Genomic DNA, 21,185 nt, shown 5'->3' with positions numbered 1-21,185 from the left:
GCCGCATCCGCGGCACTAGGTGTGGTAACGTCGAGCCATGACTGGTTTGACGGGGAATGCCAACAAGCGATGGAGAGGAAGAAAAGAGCATGGAAAAATTATCTAAGCATCGCCACAAGAGAGAACGTGGCCAAATACCGACGAGCACGAAATGAGTTGACCACGATTCTGTGGGGGAAGAAGCGCCAGCTGGAGGACAGAGATCGTGAAGAGCTGGAGCAACTGTTTCGGGCTAACGATACACGAAAGTTTTTTGAAAAAAGTGAGCCAATCCCGTAAAGGTTACACACCGAGTCCAGATATGTGTAGGGACGTGGAGGGAAACCTGACCTCAAGCAAGCGCGAGGTGGTTGATAGGTGGCAGCAGTTCTTCGATGAGCACCTCAATAGCGGAGCAACGGAATGGGGTGGAAGGGAAGTTATCCCTGGAGTGCCTACACACGACAGTAGTGTCCTAGTTCCTTATGTATATCCTAGTGATCGAACGGGAAATTGAGTCACTTAAGAACAACAAAGCCGCCGGCAAGGAAAGGCTTCCGGCAGAGCTCTATAAACACAGAAAATAGGCACTAGCAACGGCACTCCACTGGGTAATCTCTAGGATTTGGGAGGAAGAGAAACTACCAGAGGAATGGATGGAAGGTGTTGTATGTCCCATATATAAAAAAGACGATCGGCTACAATGCAGCAACTACCGCGGCATAACGCCAATCAACGCTGCCTACAAAGTTCTCTCCAAAATCCTACTCCGCCGTCCATCTCCTTTAGCGAAAGAATTCGTAGGGCAGTATAAATCGGGCTCAAATTTTCACTCTCCGATCCTTTGGAAATGCCGAGAGTACAACATGCCCACACATCATGTTTTCGTGGACTTCAAGGCAGCGTGTGATACAGTCGATCGAGACCAGCTATGGCAAATAATGCACGACTACGGTTTTCCGGATAAATTTACACGACTTATCAAAGCTACCCTAGACCGAGTGATGTGTTACGTGTCCGACTCTCGAGTCCCTTCGAAGCGCGCAGAGGGTTGAGACAAGGAGATGGATTATCCTGCACATTGTTCAACATTGCCCTTGAGGGTGTAATCCGACGGGCGGGCATCGAAACGAGAGGCACGATTTTCAGCAAAGGTAGACCTGGACATTATTACAAGAAACTCAGCGACGGCAGAGGCAATCTACGCCAGACAAAAAGTGGAAGCTAGAAGAGTTGGACTAGAAATAAATGCGTCGAAAACCAAGTATATGAAAGGAAGAGTCTCGGAAAAAAACTTACATTCGCCTCCCACGGACGGTGGTCATGGACGGCGACGAACTCGAAGTGGTAGAGGAGTTCTTACACTTGGGATTTCTGGTAACCGCCGACTATTACACAAGTAAGGAGGTCCAACGACGCATTCAAGCTGTAAATCGAGCCTACTTTGCCCTTCGCAGGACGCTTCGATCCAGAAGCATACGACGCCGCACGAAACTGACGATGTACAAAACCCTAATTAGTCCCGTAGTTCTCTATGGACTCGGAACCGTGACGCTGCTCACAGAGGACATACGCGCACCGGCCGTATTTGAACGGAAAGTGTTGCGCACAATATTTGGTGGAGTACAACCGAAAGCGGAGAGTGGCGTAGGTGCCACTCGAGCTACAGGCACTACTTGGAGAGATTCCCATAGCACACCTGACGAAGGTCGGGAGGCTACGGTGGGCCAGGCATGTCGAAAGGATGCCGGACGACAGTGCGGTAAAATCGGTTCTCTTCAAGGAATGGAGGAAAATTCTTGATACGGCACGAGCCACTACGGCTCTAGGTTGCTGAAGTAAATAAGTAAGTCGGCAGCGGGGACAAGGAATTTACTCTCAGTTTATATGACACTTTCTAATGTAAGACACTAGATATAGGTAACTGTCAAATATTTTTTTGTAAATAAAAAAAAATCATTCCTGTCGCAGTGGCGCTTCTGCCAGTATGTCTTTTAGGCATACCAGTATGCCTTTTAGGCATACAAACAAAGGTGATATTGACACAACGGGTGAGGTTTGGTAAGACTCCATCCTCTCGACCAAATAAGCCCCTCTCACAATGAATTTGGCCAGAAAGGGCAAGTTTGTTAAGATCTTTCCAGGGAATTTGGATTGACGATGTTAGCAGGAGTGAAAAAGGATCGGTGTAAGGGAGCAGTGGCCCGAAGAACTTGCACAGAATTAATAAGCAAGTCACCTTCTTTCAAGAGTGATACTGCCAATGATATGAAGTATGGAGTACAAAACACCTGGGCAATATCACAATAGATAATATGTTTCAGATTCTGTCTATTTGTGCCGTGTCAAATAAATAATAGGTGAAGAAAAAATGTTCTTGGTCGCAGTGCTGAGTCCATACAGAGAAAAAAATAATGCAATATAAAGTATACGTAACTTTTACTACCGTCTGCCGGGGTGAGATTGTGCCAAAAATTACACGTTTTTGTTCCTTAGCTTGTAATGCACTCATTTATGGCAATGATTTTCATCCAAATCACGCCAATGCACACTTAAATGTTTAGTTAACGACTGCCGCAAATATGGTTAAGTTAAACAAAAAGTCGAATTCAATACTTGTTAAATGAACAGTAGTGTATCTACGAATAATTCACATGAATAACATGATAAAACAGTAAGTATAGGGACGACCATAAACAACGTGGACTATTAAGGGGCTGTAGGGGGTTGACCAGAAACTACGTTTCATATGAATTAGAGAAAAATGTATGACTGGATCAAATCGATAGCTGGAGTAACCAGTCATGAGAACATGGTTTATAGACAGTCTCTATACACACAGTGGCGTCTCCAGACAGCTTAGGACATAGGACATAAGGCCTGAGAAAACTTTTCGTTTCAATTATTATGTGTCATTGACCACTTTATATTCCATTGGAGATCTTAAAACCGCTAGAAACGTACCCAAAACCCTCCTTCCTCGTTTTAAAACTCATCAGTTTATATAGAATATGTGTACAAATTTTGTTACATTCCATAAGCAATATCAGTAATTGTAAAATTCCATCTAACAGTTGTTAGCTTACTGTTCTCAAGCTTTTAGTCATTATTTTAAATAATACCATAGCTAGACAACATACCCTATGTAAACAACGCAAGTGTTTTAGTGTATACTGATATAATTTTGTCGTGAATGTGAATTCCGCACACTGGACCGTTCATTATAGCTTAGCACAATCTCACCCCAAAAGGGCTCGAAAAGTGTACAGTTTGGAAAAACATAATTTCCTGAGCCAACACAGATTCAATGCATAATATTTCCTCAACACATTCGAGACGACATCCTAACGTACCAACTGAGCATTAAGTTGATGTGAGTTCTTGATCGGGTTGGTTTGCCTGGGACATTTTTGGGTAACGTTATTTGCGCATGTTTTTCACCCTGTACGTTGAAACATAATTTATAGACTGTTCCGAAAATTATAAATACATCTTCTTTCTTGAATAAAACAAAAAATATAGGATTTCTCGGGTCATTTTATTTTGAAATATAGATAATAAGTGTTTTCTTTCCAGTTTCAATTCAAGTTGGGATTATTTTTCGTAGAATACGCGAGTTCTCTTACTTTTCTCTTAATACTACTCATAAGCTTTTGCTCAGTGTGTTCTCCGACCATTTTTACCGCTTTAAGCCAATCTTTTTTAAATTTTTCAACATTGTCCGCTGGTTTGACATATTTCCTCAGCTTTGCCTTGGTCAAAACCCAAAAAGTTTCAATAGGACGAATTTCAGGGCAGTTTGGAGGATTCATCTCCTTTGGGACACATGTGACATTATTTGTTTTATACCACCCTAGTGCATCCTTAGAGTAATGGCAGGAAGCAAGATCGGGCCAAAAGATTGGTGGATTGTTATGCTGCTTAACCATGGGTAACAACCATTTCTGCAAACACTCTTTCACACATGGACGAGATATTTTCCCACATTCACAAATGGCCTGCCAAACCATTACCTTCTTGCCGAATTTTTCGGTGTAAATGGCTTTCACTGGTCCAGGGACATCCTTTCCCTTCGGTGATGTATAAAATTGCGGTCCTGGTAGAGTCTTATAGTCCAGTTTTATGTAGGTTTCGTCATCCATGATAACACACCCCATTTTTTTGGTCAGAAATTTGTCATAAAGCTTCTGAGCTCTCGGTTTCACAGATTCAGCTTGTTTTGGATTTCGTTTTGGCTGCTTCTGCTTCCGACGGGTCTGCAGACCCATTCTTCCCTTGGCGCGCATAACGTTACTCGCCGAGGTCCCAAGCTTTCTCTCCACATCTCGTACTGATACTGAAGGATGCCGCTTGTAGTATTCCTTAACCTTTTTGTCCATTGTGGGATCAACAGGCCCGGGTTTTCTACCACGTCTTGGGGCATTAGTAAATGTGCACTCTTCACAATACTTCCGCAATGCGGTTTGAACTGCTCCGACACTTATACCTTCTTCTCTGGCTAATTTTCTTATAGAAAGACCACTCACGGTGCCCAATTTGTGCACAATTCGCTTTCTTTGCTCGGGAGAAAGGCCACGCATTTTCAAAATTTCGCACTAAATGTTAGAAAAAAATGACAGCATCTGTTTCTTTTGGATGTAAACAACAGGACGCAGCCAACGTTTGGTTGAATACTGCACGTTATTTGAAATGACGGTTGATCGTAAGTGTATTTATAATTATCGGAACGGTCTATAAGTGAAACAGTTCACTGATAAAATCTATAAACCATTTGAAGTTGTGAATAAATATGTCATGTTTCGTAAAGTATTGAATTTGAGGTATTGGGTTCTAGAAATCTCAAGTAATTTAACATACAAACATTTCCCGTTTTGGCTCAATCTCACCCCCGTGGCTTAATCTCACCCCGGCGGACGGTTCCTCAATCCTCTCAAATATAAAACCTCTTCAGAAAAAGGCAACTGTTTCGCCATTGAAGAAAATGCGTTTTTAAAAACTTAATTTTTATCGATTTTTTCCTCAAAAAAAAATGTACAGTGCATATTTTTTTTGGGAAGCACAAAACTACTATTTACTCTGGCGAAGACATTACACCTATTAAACAAACCGGCTTGGCTCTGAAAATATTTTTTATCTTCGTTTTACGCAAATGGGTCAATCAATAAGAAAACTTTGGATACTACTTAGAAAAGTGCAAATCTAAAGCACACACTCGCTATTTAAAATGAAAATTTTGAGACTAATATGGGACTGCTTAACCCATTCCCGGCGGGTGATACCGTACGGCATCAGCTGACATCTAAACTTTGATTGTAGCTTAATTGTAAATTCCGGAATCCGCGTAAAAAAACCGCGTGAATTCCAGAATCCGCGTAAAAAAAAACCATCGTTAATTTTGCATTCCGAGTGGAGGGAATCCTCCGTTCCAGAAGAGGGAGCGGTGTGGAACCACCATACAAATAATTCGAGAGCAAGAAACCTCTACATGTCAAATTTGGTTCAATTTGCTTGATTAGTGCTCGAGTTATGCAGAAGTTTGTATTATGTTTGCATGGCAGCAATTGCTTTTCCGGTCCCGAAAACGCCTAAATAAAAATTTTCACACCGATTAGTTCATCTATTTCCGAAGTCTCTAAAGATCTGAAAGACATAGCTGTGTTTATATATGTTTAAATTAGCTCTAGTCCTCAGACATAGCTGTATTTATATATGTTTAAATTAGCTCTAGTCATATTTTGAAATATATTCAGGGGATATTTTATGAAAGGGCTGTCCCTAAACCACGTAGACACATTTAGGATCATTCCTCTTCCGTCAGATTTTAGTATACACAAATTTCAAGCATAAATGTTCACCAAACCCCCTTCCTTCCTAATAGTTTACGTTTTTCGTCGGTGAATCTAAAAGGGGATATCCTTATTCTTCGTTGGCGTAGGTTTTGGCAATTTTTTTAGCGTCTGATTTTTACAAGTGAGCCAATCTATATGAAAAGCTTGGATGTTACTTAGAAAGATGTAAAATTATAGACTGTACCAGAAAAAAAGTGCAAACTTTTCTAACGCTGTTATTCGAACACACATTTTTATTTGCGTAGTCTGTCTGCTCAATGTTTACACTTAAACGTCAAACCGAACACAGCTCACAGCAAAGTTTAATGCACACATCGAATGATGGGAAAGATTTTCGTTGAAGAACGACGTGCCATCGTACACCGATGGTACAGTGCACCACCAGGATTAATGCTCAGGAAGTTGGCGCAACAGGAGAACGTTTGTCTAGAAGTGGTGCGTATTGCGAAGTTGACGAGAAAAAGAATTTGACAACAAACCCGAACAAGCTTTTTCTAAGGTAAAAGGTGCCTTAGTTCGCGGTGTGGTCAAAAAACTACCTCGAAGTCCAACGTTTCACGAGCCAAAGGAAGATTGGAGCTGAAGACGTTCAAGAAACATTAGCAGCCAAAAAGAAACATAGGCAGCCAGCGTGAAACAACGGGCGCTTAGGCTGAACGAAACAATTTTCGTCAAGAACAAGTACTGCATCACGCTGGAAAATCTTTCATAAACTGTAGATAAACAATGTTGAGAAACTATATGGGTCATTCCATACGAAGTGTACATTCCACTTGGACACGACCATCACGGATTTGGCTCAAAGCTGGGGGAACTATTCATCTAGGTTCACTATGAAAAAATCCCAATTTTGGTGTCGATTGGAATACCCCCCGCTCTGTGGGGCCCCTCTCTTTGTGACAAAGTCAGGCAATTTTTGTTCAAAGCTCCGTTTTTCTTTTTCTTACAATTCATTGATGTGGGACGTCCGCAAAATACTGATAGATGATTTTTAAAGAAAATAAACCAAGGAATCCAAAAAAAAATTAATTTTGGACTGGAAGTGTTGCCAGATAAATTATTTTTGTATTTGCAAACTAAATTTACGTTTTTCGGCAAATGCAGCCATTTTTATTTTAAATTTGATAATTTCGTGTCCTTGGAAAATTTCACGTAAGAAACATCTATCATCCCGAGGTAATATGAGCCAATCTCGAGATATAACATTTTTACGAAAATGGTTGTAAATTTCGTAATTAATTTATTTTATAGTTTATAGCCGTAAGACACCCGAAAAATAGTGATGAGTGAATTTTGAAGAAAATGAACCAAGGAAACCAGAAAAAATATTATTTTTGACCGGAAGTGTTGCCAGGTAGATTATTTTTCTATGTTAAAAACCAAATTTGCATTTTTCGGCAAATGTAGCTGAGTTTATTTTAAATTTGAAGGTTTCATCGTGTTTCTTGGAAAATTTTACGTAAGAAACACTTATCACCCCGTGGTAATATGAGCCAATCTCGAGATATAGCATTTTTACGAAAAACTAATTACGAAATTTGAAACCATTTTTGTAAAAATGCTATATCTCGAGATTGGCACATAAATTTAGTTTTCAAATACAAAAATAATATATCTGGCAACACTTCCAGTCAAAAATTATATTTTTTTGGATTCCTTGGTTTATTTTCTTTAAAAATAATCTATCAGTATTTTGCGGACGTCCTACATCTATGAATTGTAAGAAAAAGAAAAACGGAATTTTGAACAAAAATTGCCTGACTTTGTCTCAAAGAGGGGGGTCCCACAGAGCGGGGGGTATTCCAATCGACACCAAAATTGGGATTTTTTCATAGTGAACCTAGATGAATAATTCCCCCAGCTTTGAGCCAAATCCGTGATGGTCGTGTCCAAGTTAATTTTTTTCCGTGGTCACTTCGTATGGAATGATCCATATGTAAGAGGAAAAGTTAATATAAATAAAATATGCTCTTTTTCAACGAACTAATGGTGTGCTCTCGCTACGTGAGGGGAGTCGAACCACCATAGAGATATTTCTTGCTCTCAAAAACCTCTACATGTCAAATTTGGTTCAATTTCTTTCTCTATGAAGTCTCTATGAAGGTATAGAGAAGTAATTTTTCGCAGGAAGGTGATCTGCATCATGAAGAACAAAATACATTATACAAAAAATCAACAATCTTGGACATCAGTTACCCCCCTGACGATGATACGTAAAACCTGACGATAATAGAGCTGATGCCCTATTTGAAATAATATATTGTATGTTGTATATTTCTTGCTTTTAAAAGACTTCTACATGTTAAATATAGTTGAATTTTCTAATTAATGCTCGAGTTATGTTGACGTTTATGTTATGTTTATACGGGAGCCCTCCCTTTCCCGGTCCCAAAAAGCCATAAATGCAAATTTTCACGCAAATCGGTTCAGTAGTTTCCAAGTCTCCAAGAATCAAGCAGACAGTGCTACATTTTTATATGTTTAGATTGCCTGTAGTCATTTAAATCACTAATTCTACGTATTGAATTTAACATCTTCAATAACAAAATAGTAATTATGAATATGTTATATTTATATTTATGTGTTATATTTATGCCTATGCGTCAGGTTTTACCATTTCGTTTCAAGCGCACTTCTCCATTATACCGAGCCTTCATCCTTTCTGCCAATATACCAATAACAATTCTCTAGAATTGTGTCTGAGATTCATCTGTTAAACTGCACCACAGGTATTTCTTCCAGTGTATATTATATCTTCGAAATAACAGACGCTTTGTATGTATGGTCCATAATTTTAGAGATTAAACCTTTTAAAAATTTCACAGCACTTTTACTTTTTATGATTTTGAATACTAACTGTCGACTGTGATGTCAACTCCAGTTTCAGATTGGCAGATCTAGGCTTTGCTTTTGCTGTACATATAAAAGACTATCTAAATAAAAGATTCCACATCATCATTTATTTGGCTAGCTCAAGCGTTCTCTGGTAATCTTTCGATACTCTGGGCTACCGGCCGAAAGCACTGAATCTGCCAATTCGAATGCCAAATATGTTATTGAGTTAACCAACACGTTTATAAACAACTTCCATAAAGCAGAACAAGAGGCACGTGCCATATTGCAACCCAGTACGACTAGAACATCAGTGTTGTTTCGTTTACATGAGATTCACTTATAGATTTGGCAATGGGTGCGGTCAGCAGACCACATCCATTGAGTGATAATCTTACAGGCTCCAGTGAATTATTGAACTGTTCCGACAGATTTGAATGAGGGCGGTTGATAGTTTATTGATCTACCGGATTCAGATGGAAATATTTACTAATCAATAGTTTTCGTAAACATAAATGAAATATTTCGTAGCTTTGTAAACTAAATGTTCTTATTATTTACAGAAACTAAACCAGTATTTTATAAAAAATTACTGAAACGCAAAAGTTTAAGCATTGGATTCAAAACCGTGGATCAGTCATCCAGGGAATATTTTATCGCCAACATTTCTCGCTGTGTTTATCTGATATAAATAAATCAGTTATCAGTATAAGTCACTTTTGGCATTCCAGACATTGTGGAGTGACTATACTAGCCAATCAACTGATTAGGAATCGTAAAACTGCCTCGCTTAATAAGTATTGCTGCCGAAGCTTTTCGGTTCAACTTAAGGGTTCTGTTCACTAAACAACTAGGATGTATAAGAATGAAAACGGTTGTTTTGGTTTACTCCTGAATCTTTTCAATTCTTTTGTAGTTTCTATACTTTAATATCACAATCAGGAACAATTTCTTCAACCGAATCAACATTTTCAAGAAACATTCTCGCCGGGCAAACAAAATAAAAAAGAATTTTCATCTACGGTACCTTTTACATCTATTACAATTCGCGGTAACATGTAAATTTCCCACACCTAAACAAACACAGAATTCAACATCTGTCTCGTTAAGCTACAGTTACTTGCGTGGTTAACCCAGGGGCGGTCGTCTTAAATATTCGTGCATTATTTTTATTACAATGCAATACACCTACCTGTTCCTGTTTCAAACCGCTCGGGTGATTCCGCATACAGGAGCCGGTTCACCTTTCCGCCGCTACACCGTTCGTATGCGTACAAATAAAAAAGCCAAACTTTTGATCTCACACACTTTCAGCGGTCTTTCGGTTTCGTGTTGTACTAGCGAAAACAATTCACCACGATGTGTACTAAGGATATGTAGAACTTCCTCCTGTACTGTTGCTATATACTACCTCGGCGAGTAACACCAACAACGAGAGTGACGGGAAATAAAAAAAAACCTTATTCACGTTTCCACATTTCCACAAGCTAAACCTGTGCTGTCATCGCTCTTTTGCATGGCGAAATTTTCTTTGCATGCTTACAAAGGCTCCACTGCTTATCCGTATGCAAGCACGCCTTTTCCTTCCTGTTTTCGTTTCGAAACGTCCTTCCTCACTCACAAACTGCGAAAACTGTACGCCGTATCTTTGCCTTTCTAAACCTTCCAATGGTAGTACTGAGTATCGGTCGGTCTCTCCGCAGTAATCCAGCGATTCACTAATCACCTTTCAAAAACGCACTTTGTTTCTGTCGAAGCCGAACACCGCGAGTTTGACGCGTCGCGCGGCCTAATCATGCGAGGGAATTTATTTTTACGAAATGGAAAACTTTTCCCACTGCCCCCAACGATATTCCTATTCCTAGTGTTCCGCACTTGTTCCCAGTACAAACCGGCCACCACCAAGGCAAGCAAAAGGAACGGAAGAAAACCCTCAGGGCACTTTATTATGTACAACAGCAAGCTATTTTTATAATGGACGCACTGTGTTATTGGCGAATCGGTGAAAAATTTCGTCCTGTTTGCCTGCGTGCACTTGCTCCGTTGTGCGTGATATGCTATCGTCAGCAGCCGTAGAAAAACTGAGATGTTACTCTGGGTAAACTTCGCGAATCGCTGCGTCGGTCAATCCTCGTGATGAGCAGAGAAGCCTGAAACTTCACTGATCCGCTGGAGAGTTGAGAGTGGCAGAAATGGCGAGAGAGCGTTATTTTCAACAGCAGGGATAACAGTCGGAGTGGCAGGACCTTACACTCGTACACGGAAAAACGCCAGCACAGTGAATGAACTCTGTTGGTACACGGAAAATTTCAGCGACATCGCGGAATTTCCCCTTTGAGAAGAGCTGGCATTTTGACTATTCAGAAGGGGTGCAGTTTATTTCGCTTTATTTCATGCGATGTCCTTCATGTTTCGGTGGTAAGCATGAAAGTGATATGTGCAACAGCTCTGTTGTAGTACACTGAAAATGATGACTCTAGCTCGCGTGGTGAGATGAAGCATAATTACCATAATAAGCATGTTTGTTTTATTTTGATGCAAAGAATAAGCTCTGAATAAGTTTAAGTATCTTTGAAACAATATGTATCAAATTTCAAAATATTAAAAATCCGCCACTTTATACTTTGGTTGAACGACTTGCAGCGACTTTGTATTTTCATGAATGTTATATTTTGTCCATTAATCCATTCCTCGCAGGTGATATCGTATGGAATTTCTTATCTTCTAGACTGTGATTATAGTTCAACAACTTATAAATTTGAATGACGATCTATCCTTCCTGTGCAATAAAGTGTGTGGCAATTGTGCAAATAGTTAATTTGTTATAATAGTTTTACTCAATTACTTTACTGATTTCTGGCCGCGAGAAAACGGTTAACTGTTGTTTAATTCTCCAACAAATTTTTATTCCAAAGACCAAAAACAAAAAAAGGAACGAAAACAAGTAACATCAACCAAGAAAATTTAGGTCCATAAAACCAAATTTAAAACATCCGTAAACCAAAAACCAAAATCTTGAAACATCATTTATGCATTATATCATCCCAGGTATGGAAATATTTATATTAGGTGGTATTTAGCCATTTTCGACTGTTTTCCAGAACCAGAAGTTGCCACCTTGGATTTCAAAATAGAGTCAGGTGTCATTTTCTGGGCATCATGTCGATTTCGAAAATACTCATATTGTGTGATGTTTGCCATTAGATTATTACATATATACAAAAATTCACGCTACTTGGTTTGAAAGATTTATCTTAAAAATAGGGTAAGGAACGGCTTAAGCAGTAGCGCCTATTTCAATCAGTCGCAGAAAATAGGCCTCAAACTCTTGCTTTTTGATCAATATCGACAATTTCAATGATGGAAACGAAAACTTTGGTTGTCTAGCTGTCTTACGAATATAAGGGATACCGTTAATCACAAAGAAATCTGTGAAAAAACAGCATTTGAAACAAATCGACCTCTATTGCAGTCATTCAGGAGCCACTTCGGGTGCTGCAAAAAAACGCCTGCAAAACAGATGGAAACTGCTTAAAATAGGTTCGGGGTAGGGTGGTCGGTATTAGGGACTTTTCGAAAAACCGGTATTTCGGTATTCATAAAAATAAAAACCGATAAAACCGGTAAAAAAACGGTATTTTTATTTTTTTTGGTATAATACGAACTAAGGGCGACTCGTGGTCTTTGAGCCTACTTTTGTTCAACTAGGTACAAAATTCTGAAAATCATAGTTTGGGGAAATGATGGCAATCATGACCGCGAAAAAACACAAGTCATTCTCTCTGTACTACTAAATAATAAAGCTGAAAAATAATTGAATGTATACATAAATTTGGATTTGAGATTTATTTTTCGCTCAACGTCTCAGGTTGCACCTATAGACGTATCGCTGCATAATTATGTTTTGCATTTATGAGGTTTTTTTTTGTAAGATTTGGACCACTGCGACCATTGTTTTGATCTTCTGTGCTATATGATCTAGTTACAACACTGGATAAATTTAACAGTGTTTGGAAAACTTCAATGAAGGAATCCAGTGATATGATTAATTTCGACACTCATATTACCTAAACCAGATGCAGATTTTTATTTCAATTTTCATTCACATCGCCAAACTTAGTTTTACATTACTGAATAACTTTAAAATTCTTAGAGAAACAATATTTGAAACTGTTGAGAAGAGTAAATGAATGAAGAAGAAAATGAAATGACGATCAGAAAAGAATTTACATTTTACGAATCCGAAGAAATCGAAGGTAAATTTTTCTCTATTCTAAATTATGAAGTAGGCAATGTATGTGATTTTTTCAAGGATGCTAATAATGAACACGGGCTAAGGATATTATGTAGACTTGGAAAAAATTTCCCTCGTCCAGACGGAACACTATGCCGGAGACATCGGAGATTGCGGGTTTGTGTCCCGTCTGCTGTCCCGTTCTCAGCTGGAATTATTCATAATAAAATCCGCTGCAGTTTGGGCGACGAAGCTTCTACCATGCTACAGCTAATTAAATTTTACTTTTTCAAGGAGCAGTAATTTTTAGGATGAAATTCTTTATTGATTGATTATTTCATCCAGGGAATAACTTTGTATCAGGAGCAACCTGTCTATAACTAGGTGCAACCTGTGAAATGCACACGGAGACGCCAAACAAAAAAAAAAATTCTCATGCAAAATATTACTATGTTTTTAGTTATATTATTTATATACTATTTTTTTAGTTTTACTTTTAAATAGCGCAAAACGAATAATGACTTGCGTTTTCTGCGGACATTATTGTGATTACTGCTTTAAACTTGAACTGGTAGGTTCAAAATCCACGAATTGCCTCTGTAGGTATGGGTGTGTAATGAAATCAACTGTTCTATTCAGAAAATAAATGTTTTGCTTTATTGATATGAAGTTTTCTGACATATTATCGATACACACAAACACATCGTCTGAATCCAAGCAGAACAAACAAAAAATTGACATTGACTTATAATTTTCAGCAAAATCTGCATACACAACGGCTTCATTTGGTTTAAGATCGAAAGGTATTCTGTGGATTTTATAAGAACAATACGATATAATGCTAAAAAGTTTCATTTTGCTTATGCTAATTTACCTCAGGGTCAGAAAATGAGCTAAGCATTGTCTACTAAAACTGTCTACGAACTCTTCAAATGAACAGTTTTTTCGAACTAGTTGATACTAATTTCTACCCAGTAGCCAATTTCGAATAGATTTTGTTCAGCAATCCATTCCTAAATTCATGTATATCTGGAAATTTATCGCATTTTAAAAAATAAATCTGGAGGGAAGAGTTTCTACATATGGATACTTCGTTGATTGCGTGGAATGCATTGATCATTTTTAAACTTCGTTCGGAAAATTGGTTCAATTGGTAGGTCACCCAATTTTTAATTGCATCTTGCGCATTTATAACAAATTCGAAAGACCTTGTGCACTTAGTAACCTAGTTACAGAGAGAATTACTCAATTGTAAGATTCTGTTCAAATATTCATAAAATTTCTCAGTTTTGGAACATGTCTTCAAAAAACCGGATTCCGGAAATGGGAAAATTTTTTCTGAGCACCGTTGACACTGATTTCGAAGTAGAGAAGTTACTGAATCTTTTGGTGCTAAAACTACTAAAATCGAATGAAAATTGTCAAAGTTACAAGAATTTCAATTTGTCGCTACCCGGGTACCCCTTTCGGGCATGTAAGAGCTAAAAAAATCAGTCTTCCCATTTACCCCGTTTACTCCGTTTTGTTACTAGCATAGCATATTTGAGCATAGCATATTTGATCGCCCGTGTGTTGCCCGCGATTGACCAGAATCAGCTGAAATTGCACAAAGAACCTTTAAAATGGTGCTTAGGAGTAGCAAGCCATTTTCAGTGTACAATTCCTGGTGATCTTTCTTTTCACTGATCAATAACGTAGCTGGCCACGCCCAACGCAGATCAATCGAGGAAGGGATATCGGGAATGTTAGTTTAATACTTGTTGCTACTAGAGACCGAGGAATCCTCTGCATCATCCACAAGTATCAAAGGAAGGAATTAGTGTTAGTGGAAAGGAATTGATCTGGATCCATCGAGGTTGATGGAGCGATCTTTCCTATACAAATTCGCGCACGATATGGTTACTTCTCGGTCTCTGGGCAACCGGCCACCAGACGATATAAATAGAACCACGCCACGATCGCTGCATCGGCATACAGGAGAATTGAAGTTTCTAGTTATCTTCGGCAACCTACCAATCGTTAACAGTTTGTATCACACTAAACTTCGCGTTTCATCCTGTGAGCTTTTTAAATTTACCTTGAAACGAATGGATTTCGTAAAACGCAACAACCGCACGCCAAACGCAAACTAAGCAAACTACTGGTACCAGTGAAAAATATCATACCGCGTTGTTTCGTGACATAGTGGATAAGCGCTCAAAAAACCGACAAAGCGCGTAAGGGGGAAAAGTCTCTGACCAAAGAGCCAATACGAGGCACACCCGAGCGTTGTACGATGTAAGATCATTGATGCGTGGTTATTGGACTTCGAAACCGATGTATGAGGATAGTCACACTGAGCGCGGTCAAAATACCGCGCGCAAACCCTAATGTAAAACTAGGTTACTCATGCACCATTCTTGTCTTGAGTAATAATGCGGTTCGGGGAAGAAAACCGACCAGGGTTACCGGCTAAGAATATTTGCCTAAAACGTGGACTTCGCGGAAAATTTTATATAAACTATAATACCTACTGAGTATAAAAACTGGCAGAGTTGCATGCCTTCAAAGCAAGAAAACTTAGAAAAATGCCAATATGCATATCAAACAAAACAGAGTTAGAAGTTCATTTACAAAATGCCAAAACAATCGCCATCAACATTCAGTCGCATGGTATGATGTTATACCGACCAACGAGATTTTCAAAATAAATTTAAAAAATGTTGTTCAGGTTTTGCAACATTCGTCCATTAGCTAGTTAAATCATAAAATTGGAGCGTACCATCGAATAAAATACACGTAAAGACTTGGAATGGATCAGATAGCTTGAATTTGAGCTTGATCTACTGAGCTTGAGCTACTGATCAGAATCAGTCGCAATTGTCCACCAGATAATAATTTATTCGCGCCTGCATGCTAATCAAAACTGACACCTGGCGGTCAAATAAAGGAAGCAAATGTTAGATCAATGCTAGTTACTACTAGTTACTACAAGTTTATAAATAGGCAAATATGGATACGAAACAAAGTAGAGTTCTAAGTTTATTAGCAAAATACCAAACTGATCACAATTGAAATGCGGTTATCATGGACGGCGTGTTGTATGTTTCCAACTTAACTTTTCAAAAAAGTGTATATGTACAAATATTTTTTGACCGAGCTAAGCAAAGCTTTTTGACAGTGTGGACTCATGTTGGCCCGACTCACACGAATTGAACATAATCATCCAAGAGTACACTATTCGTTCAAAAGCTACGAAATCATAAATTGAATTTTAGTTTCAGGTTCATGAAAAATGAAAATAATGAGCAATCCTACTGCGCACGCATGCCGAGCAAATTGTTGAAAACACGGCAACACTTCGCATCGACTTCATCATGTTTCGACACACACACACACAAGCAAACTTCAATCCAAGCAACCATCATCTCTCTTCACGCCTCACACGCAGCCAACACAAATGTACACGAATGCACTAATCACCACGCAGCACAAAAGGCAGAAAAAAACAAATTCTCTCTCGCTATGCTGTTCAAATCGAATGGAAGAAAAGTTGTGTGCGTTAACATAGGTAGTCAGGCCTGAAACACGTCGAACGCCAAAGCGAGCGATCGGGCGAGACTCCCGCCGCAGCTCAATAAACAGCCGTAAGTAGATCTGTTCACCAACCTACGGCAAGAATCCTACCGGACCGCCCGCGCCGGCGTCCAGGATGTTTCAAGCCTCACAGTTTCACTGTAATGTAAAATATTATCAACACCAATACTTAGCTTCTGATTCCTGTCTCTCCAGTTGCATTTTACGAGCCAGCTGAAGCAAAAAGGTTTGCTCTTTGCTGCGTGCAAAGCTCAATGGGGGATAAAAAGAAATAAACAAACACAATCCTATAATCGATGTCAGGAGAGGACGTATGATAGAGCCCATTTCTTCTCAATTTACGGCTTCCACTTCACTCTCAATTCACTAACACTACCGTTCACTTGGTAGAAATGAAAGCGTACACGAATGGCGAGCGAACTATATCTTCTGTGTCAATTTATAATGCATAATCAATTCCATTTTTGATCTTCTAATTTTCACTCCACTATAATTAATTTGTATCTTACACACGCGACACTCCATAAACTTGAGATTTTTCAACTTTTTATAACTTCCAGAGCGAAAATACAAGTGAATTTTATGAAAAATTTACGGACCGATTTAATGTGCGTTTGTTTTGTTAGCCATGTTGCCAGTCCTCCCTCCCCGTTTACTCCGTTTTGTTACTATATAAAAACTAGTTTTATCAAAAGTTATCGTTTAATGTGTTCTAAGATGTCACTAATTTTATCACTATTGATTGCAGTGACCTATGAAATGACGTCTTGTGTAGGGATACCGTTTGTCCTGATTTAGCAGGACATGTCCTGACTTTGAGGCCCTGTTTTGACGTCCTGATCTACTTTTCATTTCCTGGCATTTGTCCTGATTTTCATAAGATTTTCAATTTTGTAGTGTGATAATAATATGCAGAATTTTTCAAAATCAAAATTGTTTTGATTCTAGAACACAACGGTCACTACTTTGTGTGTCACTATTTTGTGAACTTCTTGCGGTGAATGTAACATACTCGCATAGTAATAAACATAAACTCACATCATGCCTGTTCAAACTCGTAGTAAACCCACAAAGTGATGATTATACGTATGAAGCAAAAATCTCCCGTAGCACATCGTATTGCATATAAATTTAGTCGCAAAGCTATCATTTTGTATCACCGTTAATGACTAAATTCATGAAAACAAGCCTAGATAATCTAAAATCGCATAAGATTGTACGGATTACCTCGTATAAAGTTCTATGGTACATCACTATCGTATAGCTGTATGAGCAACGCAAGTGTTTCAGCGCATATGGTGTTGTTTTGCGAAATTCTTGCGATGAGTGTAACATTCTCGCACAGCAATACAGATAAACTCATATCATGTATATTCAAACTTTTATTCCGCAAAGTGATGAATATACGCGAAAATAAAAAGTCTCATGTTCAGTCGCAAAAGGCATCATTTTGTGACACCGTGAGCGACTGAATTTATGATAACTAGATGCCGCTAATGTTTGCACAGCTTACATCGCACAAGATACTACGATAGATCATTACCTTGTATGACCAATGTGAATATTTAATCGCATATAACGTTGTTTTGCGGAATCTTTGCGACAAATAGGTTATGAATCCGGATTTAAAAACCAATTAACTTTTCCAATGCTTGGTTAAACTAGCAGTAAATCCACACACTGGCGAATATGCGCGAAAATCGAAAAGCATCCGCATTACAGCGTATCACATATAAACTCAGTCACTTCCCGCAGCTGCTGCTCCTTAAAAAATTAGCCACAGAAAACATCTGCGGACAACTCGGTTCATAATAGCATAATATCTTTGTTGGAAACTTGCTTTCAATTGTTGTTGAAAGCGGTAAAATCACTCAATTTTGTTTAAACAAATGACACAGCTCATCGAGCGGCCATGACAGTTCAACCGAATTATAAACAACGGAAGTTCCCGCAGAAATTTATAAACTAACTCGCAATACAAGATCTATTTAGATTCATGCTTTGCGATATCTTTTGGTCATTTATACGATGAAACTAGAAAGTTATTACCAAAACTCAGAGACTTCCGACAGCGAGACCACGGAGGAGTGGAAAGAATGCTGCTTGACAATCTAAGGGTTCGAGGTTCGAGTCCGGATGGATACCCAAATATTACAGCGTGTGCCCAGAGGAAAAAGAAAAGAATGGTAAAAATGAAACACTGACATTTGTAATTTGCTATTCCTTGTAATATGAATAGCAAGGGATAAATAATTGTACTGTTCGCTTTATTTTTTTATTAAATGTGATTTAATCGCATGTTATAATAAATATCTGAAATAATTTGCTAATGTTGACTTGTGAAGTCGCACTAAGTAATAAAAGAATCCGTAGTGTATATTCATATATCGCTTAGAGTTTCGTTTTAAATCACAAATATGAAGTTGTAGAGTGGCATTAAATAATGAAACAGCTCGTATAAGTTATCAAGCTTTAACAGTTTAAGTCGCATATATGAACTTTTTTCATCGTTAAAGTTTTTTGATATTTTGGAAATGCACGCATACCGCCTGAAAAACGAAAAACGGTGCCAATAACGTAATACTAACTATTCCGTAAGGCGCCCTAATTCTGCGCGGTCTTAATTCTGCGCACTTCGTATTAAAATGTTAAAAAAATATCAATCAAAAGCAGATTTTCAAAAATTAGTGGTTTCCTATATATTAACTGTTTCTTTTCTCACTAAACGGCATCAACATTTTGGTACGAAGTGCGCAGAATTAGGAGCCGCGCAGAATTAGGACACCTCACGGTACTTGCACACACGAACACACAAAATACATCTCCAAACATACCTTAATCAATATCCAAAATACCCGAACACTTCATTTCACCCTAAACATCCAGAGAAAATCACATTTTTTATTTTTCGACTTTCCAGTCAGTCCCATCTAAACGGTAAGTTTAATCTGAAAAAGTTTACATGTGCTGAACATCTGCCTATACCTTCAAAACTGCTTAATAATATTAGATCGTTTGAGAAGTATGTTGAACAAGTAAAGAAGTATTTTCGTGTTTTTGAAGTGCAAATCACATTTAACGTGGTATATTATTTTAAACTTCGAAGAACAGCTTAGCTTAAATTTGTACCGAAAAAAAGGTGTCCTGATTTCTAATTTCAACCAGATGGTATCCCTAGTCTTGTGAAACGTAAAAGCAGAGTCTGTTTTTATAATATAGAGTCGCGCAAAATTGAAACCAATTTAACGTGACACAAGGGTATTTTACTATTTGTCTACCGGGATCAATCTCTTGTTTACCATTCTATAACCATTGTCTTATGTCTAGAAATACCTTTATCAAGTTTGGTAGCGACAGGTTTAGCTGTTACGGAACGATGATGGATCGTATACTTCCGCTTTTGAATAGGTAGATTTCAGAAGGTCTTATCTTGTTCGATCGATTCTGTTGATCAAATTTTACTTTAAATACCTTAGCCTCAGCAACTTTTCCTAACCTACTTTAGAATTTATCATAAATCAAATTTTCATATCAAATTTTTATTACAGGGCTCTCCACATTCCACGAGGACAATTTGTGGGGAAATAGTGGGTACGCAAATCTCCACGCTTGTTTACGGAAGAGGAAGGGGGTAGTTGTGATGTACACGTGGACGGCTACATAGGGATATGAAATGAAAATCTAAAACCGAAAAAAGTGAAATATATGTCCAATTTCAAATGCTAATAAATTGGTTAGTATTCGATGGATTTCCTTCGTTCTTGCAGCAATAGATTGGAAAATCTTCTAAGATTCTTCCCAAAAGAAGATAATTGTAGTTTTATTATTCGCATTATTGTACTATTGAAAATAGTCAAGCCTTGTCAAAACGAAAAATTTGACCTCTGATTGGTCATTATATGATTGCTTCCCAAGCACGGTCGACAGAATCATATACCTTGCAATTGAAAACATGCTATTTGGCCTATATAAGAGCCTGTTACAGCCGAAGCCGCTCATAATAGTTCTAGACAGCGAAAACAGCAGTCGTCCTTCCTTAGCAACAGCACTAACCCTGTGGTTGGTCACCACGTCTCAGGAGCAGCGCGGTTCTTCTCAGCGTGTGTCGCTAGACTGCCATTATTCCCCCCGTGTTGGGGCAGCATGAAGATTGCCATCAGGAAATCCAATTTTGAAAATCAAAATGCCTTTTTCAAGACAAATAAACAAGTCATTGAAAATTAATAATTTTTTGACAACGCAAGCAAGCATCCTGTGTTGGATCCTAGCAATTTAAATCTGTCGCGCCCGTCTAATTCACTGAATGTGAAATAGCACAGTGCCATTTGTCCGTGTATCTTAATTCCCCCACTGTTAGGGCAGCTCAAAGGTTGCGATCAGCAACCGGTTTTGAACCGCAAAATGCCTTTTTCAAGGCAAATAAACAAATAATTGAAGGTTAATAATTTTCTGGCATCAGCAAAAGCAGACATTATGTGCGGGATGCAATCAAATTCTGTTGTAGTTGTCTAATTTTTACTTTATTTCGTAAACCCCCCACGGTAGGGGCAGCGCAAAGGCTGCGATCAGCATAACCGACTTTGAATAATAAACTGCCCTGTTAGAACGCATTCACAAAAGCAGTTAGTTCGACTATGCAGAGCTAATATGAAGTCGATTTAATCAATCAGCATGAACAGAATTTCGTCGTCTCCCAGCTGCCAAGTTGCAACATG

General features: G+C 38.5%; 1 protein-coding gene across 2 annotated transcripts in view; it reads right to left on the bottom strand.

Annotated features, from left to right (window-relative positions):
- LOC129726939 (MAM domain-containing glycosylphosphatidylinositol anchor protein 1-like) overlaps positions 1 to 10,762 on the bottom strand; it is a 146,952-nt gene extending 136,190 nt beyond the window's left edge. The window contains exon 1 of one of the 2 annotated variants that reach the window (XM_055684231.1): positions 9,853 to 10,762. The gene's annotated coding sequence lies outside the window, so the exon portion shown is untranslated. The remainder of the gene's footprint in view (positions 1 to 9,852) is intronic. The other variant, XM_055684230.1, reaches the window with a different exon arrangement.
- Between the last annotated feature and the right edge of the window lie 10,423 nt (positions 10,763 to 21,185).

Source organism: Wyeomyia smithii, chromosome 3 (assembly GCF_029784165.1).
Source record: "Wyeomyia smithii strain HCP4-BCI-WySm-NY-G18 chromosome 3, ASM2978416v1, whole genome shotgun sequence".
In the NCBI taxonomy this organism is placed as follows: domain Eukaryota; kingdom Metazoa; phylum Arthropoda; class Insecta; order Diptera; family Culicidae; genus Wyeomyia; species Wyeomyia smithii.
The sequence above is the reverse complement of the archived record's forward strand: the minus strand, read 5'-3'. Positions and strand labels throughout refer to the sequence as shown.